Source organism: Panulirus ornatus, chromosome 18 (genome assembly GCF_036320965.1).
Source record: "Panulirus ornatus isolate Po-2019 chromosome 18, ASM3632096v1, whole genome shotgun sequence".
Classification (NCBI taxonomy): Eukaryota; Metazoa; Arthropoda; class Malacostraca; order Decapoda; family Palinuridae; genus Panulirus; species Panulirus ornatus.
The window spans coordinates 31,336,545-31,347,296 of record NC_092241.1 but is presented as its reverse complement, the minus strand read 5'-3'; positions in this window follow the sequence as shown (position 1 = coordinate 31,347,296).

The following is a 10,752-nucleotide window of genomic DNA, read 5'->3' as shown; positions in this document are numbered from 1 at the left end:
GAGAGAGAGAGAGAGAGAGAGAGAGAGAGAGAGAGAGAGAGAGAGAGAGAGAGAGAGAGAGAGAGAGAGAGAGAGAGAGAGAGAGAGAGAGAGAGAGAGAGAGAGAGAGAGAGAGAGAGAGAGAGAGAGAGAGAGAGAGAGAGAGAGAGAGAGAGAGAGAGAGAGAGAGAGAGAGAGAGAGAGAGAGAGAGAGAGAGAGAGAGAGAGAGAGAGAGAGAGAGAGAGAGAGAGAGAGAGAGAGAGAGAGAGAGAGAGAGAGAGAGAGAGAGAGAGAGAGAGAGAGAGAGAGAGAGAGAGAGAGAGAGAGAGAGAGAGAGAGAGAGAGAGAGAGAGAGAGAGAGAGAGAGAGAGAGAGAGAGAGAGAGAGAGAGAGAGAGAGAGAGAGAGAGAGAGAGAGAGAGAGAGAGAGAGAGAGAGAGAGAGAGAGAGAGAGAGAGAGAGAGAGAGAGAGAGAGAGAGAGAGAGAGAGAGAGAGAGAGAGAGAGAGAGAGAGAGAGAGAGAGAGAGAGAGAGAGAGAGAGAGAGAGAGAGAGAGAGAGAGAGAGAGAGAGAGAGAGAGAGAGAGAGAGAGAGAGAGAGAGAGAGAGAGAGAGAGAGAGAGAGAGAGAGAGAGAGAGAGAGAGAGAGAGAGAGAGAGAGAGAGAGAGAGAGAGAGAGAGAGAGAGAGAGAGAGAGAGAGAGACAGAGAGAGAGACAGAGAGAGAGACAGAGAGAGAGACAGAGAGAGAGAGACAGAGAGAGAGACAGAGAGAGAGACAGAGAGAGAGACAGAGAGAGAGACAGAGAGAGAGACAGAGAGAGAGACAGAGAGAGAGACAGAGAGAGAGAGAGAGAGAGATAATGGTTAGTAGGCAGCTACCGACCAGGGAAGTATATTTCCGCTTCTACCCACCTGGGTATGTATGGGTGTAGTGACGGCTGTGTCGTGAGCCAGCACTTTATCGGCTGTCAAATATCATTCCTTTTGCCTAGTTAGCTGTCTTATCTTTCTGTCTCACCTTGCACAAAGGTAGTTGGCTTTCAGTACACCAACACACAATATCTCCGTCTCAAACACAACACTTGGCAACATACAACCTACAAGACTCGTTCTTCTTAATTTCATATTTTCTTGTGTGGGTGTTACGCGCTGCTAATCTTGGCTTTTGGCAAATCTTGTCCAAAGGACTCATACGTAAGACAGTACTTCTCTCTCTCTCTCTCTCTCTCTCTCTCTCTCTCTCTCTCTCTCTCTCTCTCTCTCTCTCTCTCTCTCTCTCTCTCTCATGAGTTTGCAAATACGCTTCTTCTCCGGATTCTTAGGATCCTTAAGCTTTGATCCTAAGTATTGCTAACTTGGGATATCGATTGTAGTTGGATCTTACGTCAGTACAACCATCACGGTCTATGGAGGATGTGTGGGTGAAGATATAAAAGTCCTGAAGAATTTCCTGTTCTGCTCCACGTCTAGGGTTACGGTAACATCCTAGAAATAATTTAGATGTAAAACTAAACACCTTTTTTTTCCCCCACATATAGTTCACGTGACGTGTGATGACGACGGAGAAAATTCTCTCCCTTTACGAAGTGCTTGAAGTATACCGGTTCCTCGTGAATGTAGACCACAAACCCTGGTGTATCCAGTACATTGAGCAAAGCTCAGTTGGTCCACTCGTGGGCAGCCGGCCACTTGCCTCCTTACTGAGGCTTACTCCTCTGGGCCTAGGCCTGCTGACGACGCTGTATGACACTCTTGCAGATTGCGCGGCTCAACTGTCGACAGCCGCATTTTGTTGTTCTTTGCCTCATCGGATAAATCTCACACACCTTAACTTGGATATAGTTGATATGTTCAAAGCTACTATAAACTTTATCTCACTCAAAGCTAATTTCTCAGGGATTTATCAAGCCGCAAAAATCTAACTTCAATTCGGGAAGATTATCCTTGATCTCCTCCATCAAATCTCAAGAGGCCTCAGCTACTTATTTTTTTTCCCTAGCTTAATTCAAACTTCAACACCGTGGGCGTCACTGTTGAGAAATATGGTCGTTGCAAGAATGATTTTCTTTTTATCTGAATTGCTCTTACAAACATTTCAACCTAGTAGCAAATTGTATCTTAGAGACCATAGTCAAACGAGCTAAAAAAAAAAAAAAAAAATGCACTGCACAAATATATGCAAATTTGCAACTTGGAGTTCATCTGTCTTGATCCAGATGAACATCTGAGAATTATGTTGAACCAACATTGGTTGATCCGCAAACAAGCATTATACCCTGTAAGTGGCAAATGTCTCCCGTTCTTTCTAATCATACTCCATCAAGACTGATTCTCTTCGTTCTTCAGATGGATCACAAGAATGTACCCAACTCACATAAACATTTTAAGCTGAGCGCATACCACATCCCCTTACCTGGCCAGCCTCAAGAGGCAGCTGATGCGTTGATGCTCATTGGAAGCAACGTCGTCCAAACGATCCAACAAATCACTGCAACATTTAAGTCAACAATCCTTACAGGGAAGGCAAACTTTTGCTTACGCCGCGCCGGCTGCTATGAAGAAAGTGCAAAGCTCACACTACAGATAACATGAAATGTTCTTCCAGATCTGTATATATATTGCTCGGATGTTACCTTGCCTTGTGTTGGAGTGAGATCCCCTTACGTCATGCAGATTAAGCTGTCCTAAAAACTTTACATATAAAATTGCCACTCTTCGATTGATCGTATTTACCCCCGTGCAAGTCTTATGCCACAGTATCGCGTCACCAGCAACGCATTTCACCATGGGAGCAGATTCAAGACTTGTATCATTAGTAAGAATAACTTTATTTTCGAAGTCTATTCCATGAACTCTATTGTTCTGCAAATGAAAAGTCGATAGATTCGCGATATCTTTCCCTGGATTGAGTCTGTTGCCTGAATAATCTTGAAGTATTGATTTTATGTGTTTATTTTATAGCGACTGCATATGTGAGGGGACTTTCCTGCCACATTCGTTTTATTATCTGGTCTTGATTACTGGTTGTCTGTCTTGACCTCCCTGACCTACACTGGTTTCCTAAATTGTCTTCTTACTATCTCTCTAAACACACACACACACACACACACACACACACACACACACACACACACACACACATAAACACACACACAAGAGAGAGATAGGGTCCCAGTGGTATAAAATTCCCTCCACTTACAGTACAAATAGATTATTACACAAAAAATATCTTGAAGTCCCAAGTTCATGTATTATGTCACTAGCCACGTTATAACGTTTTATTTCTTCCCAATAATTGGCTGGCTGTTTAGGCCTTTATGTCTATCAACTGCCACGGTCATTGGATTCGTCATCCTTAAGCTGCGTCCACCAATCAAGAAATTTTCTAACACTTTCTTCAGGTGTTGATGATCCTGCCACAACACACACGATCTTACACTGCATGTAGCCCTTGCTTCTCGTGATTAGCTTATGAGCGGAACACAATTTCTCATTATTCATATCAGTCTGACGTCCGTTGATCCACTCGCTCAGTAATTCCTATTCAACTAGAAATGATCATTTGTCTTATTAGTTTGGTTTTGTGTCTTATGACATACTGATTTAGCCTATATCAACCCAACTCACTCGTCCATACATACCTGGTATGTTCATTGAAGGACAACTACTGTAACCATTCATTCACATTATTCTTTTTCAAGCAATGTTTTTCTTCAGTTTTGCTATCTGATATCATACGTATTCCAAAACTGCATAAATAGCTATTCCATAACACCTAACACAAACTACATCATTACGGTAAATAAGCACACTGGCAGATGTCAGATGTTGCTTAAAAGTGTTGAGGTAAATTTGACCGCATCTGTACATTAAAGATTTAGTCTCAAGTTTTTGCTGCTAAATTCCACACACAACATCTATACCCATCCCCACGAACCCAGACTTCGCAGGGTTCCGCCCAGTATCATTACCCATTCATAAGGCCAGTCAACCAGTCTTCTTCCTGAGCCCCTTTTACAATCACATCATTTCTACAATTCCTCTGATCTCGTGACACACTAACATCATGCCTAACCTCACGATATACCCGCCTTCACAACATACTCGTTCTTATGCAGCATGTCGAATCTCCTGACAAATCCCACATCTGTTATCAGGAAATGAATCCTGCCTCAAGAAGAGAGATATTTCAATTTTTCTTTCTTGTCCAGAGGCCAGCCAGCCCCATGAAATACCACTTCATGCTTAGCTACAAGCCATGACCACTCTCCCAGTTTGACCCAACCCTCGGAAAGAACACTCAGAACACACCCACATAATCAGCCCCCCAAGACAAGCTTAGCTTCATGTCATACCCACCTTAGCAACATAAACTATCCACACGAAAACCTATTCCGGTAACACTCCCGAAGGTTTTCCCATGCGGATCCTTACATCATCTCTCCTCGCAGGGCACCTACCCCTACCAACGTGCCTGACAACACAGCAACCTATTTTGGTAACATGCTTAACGTTTTGCAAGGCCGACCGTCACATCTCTCGCCCCAGGAGATGTCCAAACCCAACCAAGCTACAGCCCTAACCACAGAATAGCCAAGACGTACAAAGTATACACCCTGAAACATTCCCAGTGGTAGGTCATGCCCACCTTCACAGTGCACCCACCTTAAGAAACCGGCTGTTTCTACAGTTCACTAATCTCTAAACTGCAAGATTACACATGTGAAGATAAGAAATCTGAGAAAATTCTTAATGATGCTCAGCATGATTCTTCGTCATCACAAGCAGAATTCTTCGTATTAATATACTATAGTCGTGCTTGTTTCCAAAGATATTGACTCTTTTGTGGAGGGCTGGATTTTGAAGTTTCTACAACTATGGGGGAATTTGCTAATACATTGTACGTGAGATTGATAACCCTAAGCATATTCTCTTGTCTTGGAAAACATGCGGAATTCCCTCAGTCACGTCCGGGTGTAATATAAAGTCATACCCTCTCTCCTGCACAGTCTTCATATTTCAAGTCAAATCTGAAGCTTGAAGAGGCCCCGTCCCCCTTCGCCTTAGCATTCCTCCAGCCCCACCCGGACGCCGAGGACCACAGACCAGGAATCAAACTCAGCAATTAAGGATACATAAACCTGAACTAATATCCAGTTGCGGGAGGGCGAGGCCGGCTGACGCACTCAGTCAGTAAAGCCCGTGTCTAATCCGCCACACGAGCCGGGCAGCAGCAGCAGCAGCAGCGACTGCCCTCAGCCAGCACGGGATGACTGACGACAAGCACAACTGAAGAACGTTAAATGAAGAGCAATGTTTCTTATTCCGTTTCCTGCAGTCTTCGCTCTCCTGCTCCCTCACAGTTCTGCTTTATCTATATAAAGTAGTTCAATCCGAGTTCATGCTATGAAACTTGGCTTTGCATATCTATATCTTAACAGTTAGCAGCTATCTTGTGCACGACAGTATCAGAATGGAGACTGTTCCAGTTTTCCTAGATTAAAGGCTAATTTGACAGAGAGAGACTAGTATGTATATAACTAGATAATAAAACACTCACACATCTACGACACTAGGCAATATACATTCAAGATCCCACCTTGATCCTTCAGATATCATAATATTCAGACCGGCCCGAACGTCCGCGTTCAAGAGGGTGATGACAAGAGTGGAGATGAGGATGACAGACGACTGCCATAACTGTTAGCAGGAGGGAGGTCAGCTAGGCAAACATACAGGGCTCTGTCACACCATCGTAAACCCACGGTAAAGTCTCGATGATACACTATGAGCTACAGACTTAGGAGCCCTCCCTCATCCTCACATTTTTCGCATTTTAAGGTTCCTTTCGCTCGTTTCCATAGTAACAGAGGTTGGCAGAGAAGTGGGAGTTTAGGTTGGCAATAAGAAAAGGCGTTAGTGCGCTTTCCTTGAGGAGGAGCAGGAATTCTCTCCTCTCAGCGGCAACCTGCGAATTATTAGTACGGAGAGCAGTAGCCATTTCGTTTTGGACTGAGCCCGGTTAGACCTTCTCACGAGACGAGCGTCTTGTGAGCACGGCCGATGAGACCGATGACGCTCTCACACGCCCATTCGCCGGCCCACTCTACCCTAGTTCCTCCTGACGTTAACGTCCTGGGGCGTAATAAACCGATCACGATCCACTAGCGCCAGAGTGCTTAAATGTAGAGAGTTTGTAATGAACTGTGGTGATGCGGTGCAGCAGAGCCTAGCCACGTCTGCCTGCGACTGTAACCTGGGCACGGATGAAGAGGGTCTCACCAGACGCGGTCATACAAGCTCCAGAGGGTAGAAAGTCCCGTCTTCCTCTCGTTACTCATGTGCACTGTTGCTCTTACTGAACGATAGGCAGGTTCGATCACGAATCATAAGCTTGTGAAAATTCTGAGCAGATTCCATCTCATGTTAGAAGATCTAATGGAAAAACGAGTCAGTTTCTGTATTAGTATCAACACAGAGGAAACCTCCTACATCATCCTGTGCAGAACTTTAGTTGAATGGGACACATCACCTTCGTGAATATAGCAAATAAAGACATGGAATAATGCAGCAAAGTGTTAGCGATAGTCAGTGATGTTCCGCACTTACAAGATGTTATATAAACACAACGCATGCCATCAACATTCGAGATGCCTTACAGCCTTAAGGCTCTTATCTATATAAACTTTCAGTGAAGAATATATGGAAATCACGTAGGCTTTTCAAACTTTCTTGATTATCAACATCCCTTGCGAAGTAGGAACAGAAAGTTTATAGAACTGAGCAAGTTTGGCGTCTTCTCTGGCGGATGTCTGGCGTGGGAGAAGATAGAGGAATGTTGTGAGGATTCTCTCCACACATGCCAGTTCGATAGGTACCATAGTGAACGACATGGAACAGGTTCCTTCGTTAGTACGGGGTACTGATTCTCCTGACGTGATATGGTTGTTCTTATGCAGGAATAGAATCTGTCTTTTCTTCTTAGTGGTAAGTAGATCTTACAGTTACAGAGATTTTTAGATATGTAAGAAAGTATTAGTCTAGATGTACAGATATAGAGATACATTCATTTGGTATTTTCTATTTGTACCTATTCTTTCCAACTTACTGCTCTATATTGAAATGGTTAGTAAACAAAGACCATCCCAATCCACACATTTCTCATGATGAATTATTCATATATTCATACATATTCATACATATTCATACATCGTCAGGGAAGATGTACTAATGAGATAGAACACGTAGAAAAGTCAGTTTTATACAAAGAAGAGGTGCAGCTAAAACGCTATTGGTAAACAAGTGTTTCCCGTTGGTGGTGTTCAGGGTGTGGCACCATGACTGTCATGGTGGTGTTCAGGGTGTGGCACCATGACTGTCATGGTGGTGTTCTGGTCTGGCACCATGACTGTCATGGTGGTGTTCAGGGTGTGGCACCATGACTGTCATGGTGGTGTTCAGGGTGTGGCACCATGACTGTCATGGTGGTGTTCAGGGTGTGGCACCATGACTGTCATGGTGGTGTTCTGGTCTGGCACCATGACTGTCATGGTGGTGTTCAGGGTGTGGCACCATGACTGTCATGGTGGTGTTCAGGGTGTGGCACCATGACTGTCATGGTGGTGTTCTGGTCTGGCACCATGACTGTCATGGTGGTGTTCAGGGTGTGGCACCATGACTGTCATGGTGGTGTTCAGGGTAGTGGCACCATGACTGTCATGGTGGTGTTCAGGGTGCTGGCACCATGACTGTCATGGTGGTGTTCAGGTGTGGCACCATGACTGTCCTGGTGGTGTTCAGGGTCTGGCACCATGACTGTCATGGTGGTGTTCAGGGTGTGGCACCATGACTGCATGTGGTGTCTGGTCTGCACCATGACTGTCATGGTGGTGTTCAGGGTGTGGCACCATGACTGTCATGGTGGTGTTCAGGGTCTGGCACCATGACTGTCATGGTGGTGTTCGGGTCTGGCACCATGACTGTCATGGTGGTGTTCAGGGTGTGGCACCATGACTGTCATGGTGGTGTTCGGGTCTGGCACCATGATTGTCATGAAATTTTATAATCAATGAAAAAAACTTTCTTTTCAAATCTTAGCTACTGACTGTTTGTCTCCCCAAGCAATACCATCGTGCAACAAATATGACGTCGTAGCTCTCTTCATTTTCAAATCACGTGCGATATCACCACCAGGGAACATTTTCTCCATGGTTTCTGGTGTATAATCCACGTAATGAAAGATACACTGTGTTCAGCCAAATACCCTGACAACAGAACTTCAGCCTTGGCTACATTATCTTGCTCGGGTTCTTCTTAAAAAAATGTTGGATACTGACAACACTTTTCGTGACTGCAAAGTTTCTCACGTGCTCTGACCAATCTCTGCGAGTGTTCTGTGCCGATTTGATACAGTGTTTCAATCTACACTCACGAACACTACAAACTGCAGAATACTTCGTCATACGCATCCGCTTTCACCCAATCCTATACCTCAGAGTCTTTCATCTATTTCAGGTCGAATGCTTGTCTCTTCCGGAACTTTGCTTTCTTCCTTAAAGGTGCGCCACTCCCCCCCCCCCCCACGTCCAGAATTCCCAGATGCACTCATTGCTCTAATGATATAGCAATCTTAATTCCACACCAATCCCGCTAGAGGTCTAACGCGTAACTGAAGATAGGAGCGGAGAAGAGAGGAGGAAAGCTTTCAGGTACACAGGTCCTGGACGCGTGGGTTTTCGCGTCCCCTGCGGGCGAATTGTTAATGCACCTTAAATCTCGCAAATTTTTGCCAATTCTAGCTCGAATTAGCGACGTTAAGAGATTCGGCATAAGTTATTGTTCCAGCAAGTGTCCCATTAGAAAGTGGAAACCCGTCCGTCGCCCAAACCCAAAAAACTTTATATCACCGGGGTCAGAGAAGAGACTTTATGCCGTGTCGGTGTTCAGTCTCGAACACTCCATGTCTATGAACGCGACTTTAAACAGTCACGAATGTGACTGGTTATACATGTCTGTATGCAAGGATACTATGAGGTATAAACCGAACCAGCAATGTAATTTCTTAGCCTCGATTTTTTTTACATTATAGACACCTTTTAATGATGGGAAAAAATGCTTCGAAAATCCTAAGATCAGATGCATTTCCCTAAGAAAGTGCCCACATCCTAAGACTGCACTTAAAGTCCCCAAGATCTTGGGTAATATGCCAAGGAGTGGTAACAATGATACCAACGTTCCTCGCCACCAAGTTACAAAGGACACAAAACTGTACGATTCGTCACAAATGGTGAATACCACCTACGCTGATAACACAGCAGAACGATACAAACGATAACAGATTTAAACAGTCGGTTCATACCTAAGAGAAGCAGCTCAGAAAGTATGGCAGAGACTTGACAGCAACGACGATACAGACTACACACTAATCCAAGATCTTGAAAACAAGACAGACATGAAACACCTTAGGTTGCCTCGAGGTCTCAGAGTGCTCAGGGAGGCTCCAGTGAACTATGTTTAGCTTAACTTAGTGAAAAAAATAGCAAAGATGCAGTACGAATACACACACACACCCCTACTCTTCCCAGAAGACTGGGGGGTATATGAATAAGACACCAAAACTACGCTTCCATATAGTCACCAACCATACGTCAAAGAACTTACACCATGCACCTGTATACACGTTAATCTTCTCTCCCATTTCAGAGTAGCCCTTCCCATGTCCCTCTCCTCTTTCTTCTCCCCTAACCATATTATTAAAAAAAAATGAGATCGCGTGGGTGACAACAAAAGATAGAGTGACGATAGACAGGACGATATATAGAAATCCCAGGTGATGGCCACATCGTGGGGATGAAAAATCGCACACTTAAACAACTTAATTCAAGTGGATACATAGGACCATGAGGTGCTTTCGAAGCCATTTAATCATGGCCTTTTAAGACTTAGCGCAGAAAAATGCTCGTCTTTAGAATAACCACCGCTGATGTGGAGATACCCAGGTCAACTCTAAATTGTAGGCTTCTAGGCTGGTCGACTGGTTCTTGCAGCGAAATACCTTATAAGATGTTATCACCCGCGCGAACTCATGATAAAGAAGAAATTTACTAAAAATCCGCACCAAATCGCGGACGAAACCACCGGCTCTTCGTCATGTGTTGTCCAGGAGATCACGCCAGAGTGCTCATCCCAAAACACCAGTTCCCAACAAAAAGATGTTTCAATATATGAAAATATGTGTACCTTCATTCCACTAAAGTGACTGGATATTACATGTTTTACCGATTTAGGTAAAATATATGTGGAATCAAGTCTCTTATAACCCCTTTCCTATCATATCTTTTCTTATAAGAGTTTTAGTCCATAGGAAGAGAAGTATTCCAATCATTTACCCTTGTACTCAGTGGCTTGCCCCACATAATTTCTGTCAGGTATAGAGGTGGAGAACCATATAAATGCACAATGCAAGATAAAAGAGCAGCAGAAGCAGTGATAAACTTCACTTGACCACTGGACCTGCTGAGATCGTCGGTTGAGGGAGGAGGTGCGAGATGATGAGTATATATGAGATTAAGGAGAGTGGGAAGTGTGTCCAGGCCAGTGTGGAAGGCCTCCCAGTTTAACTACTTGTTATGAGACCATTAATGCCGGAAGGCAGAAACAGAAGCCATCCGTTAAAGACATTTGAGTTACAGGCTCTCACGCAGGCTCTTTAGAGTTTATACAGCCGTCTTGCCTCTAACGTAAGTCATGTGAGAATGGTTTAGTCGAGGCTT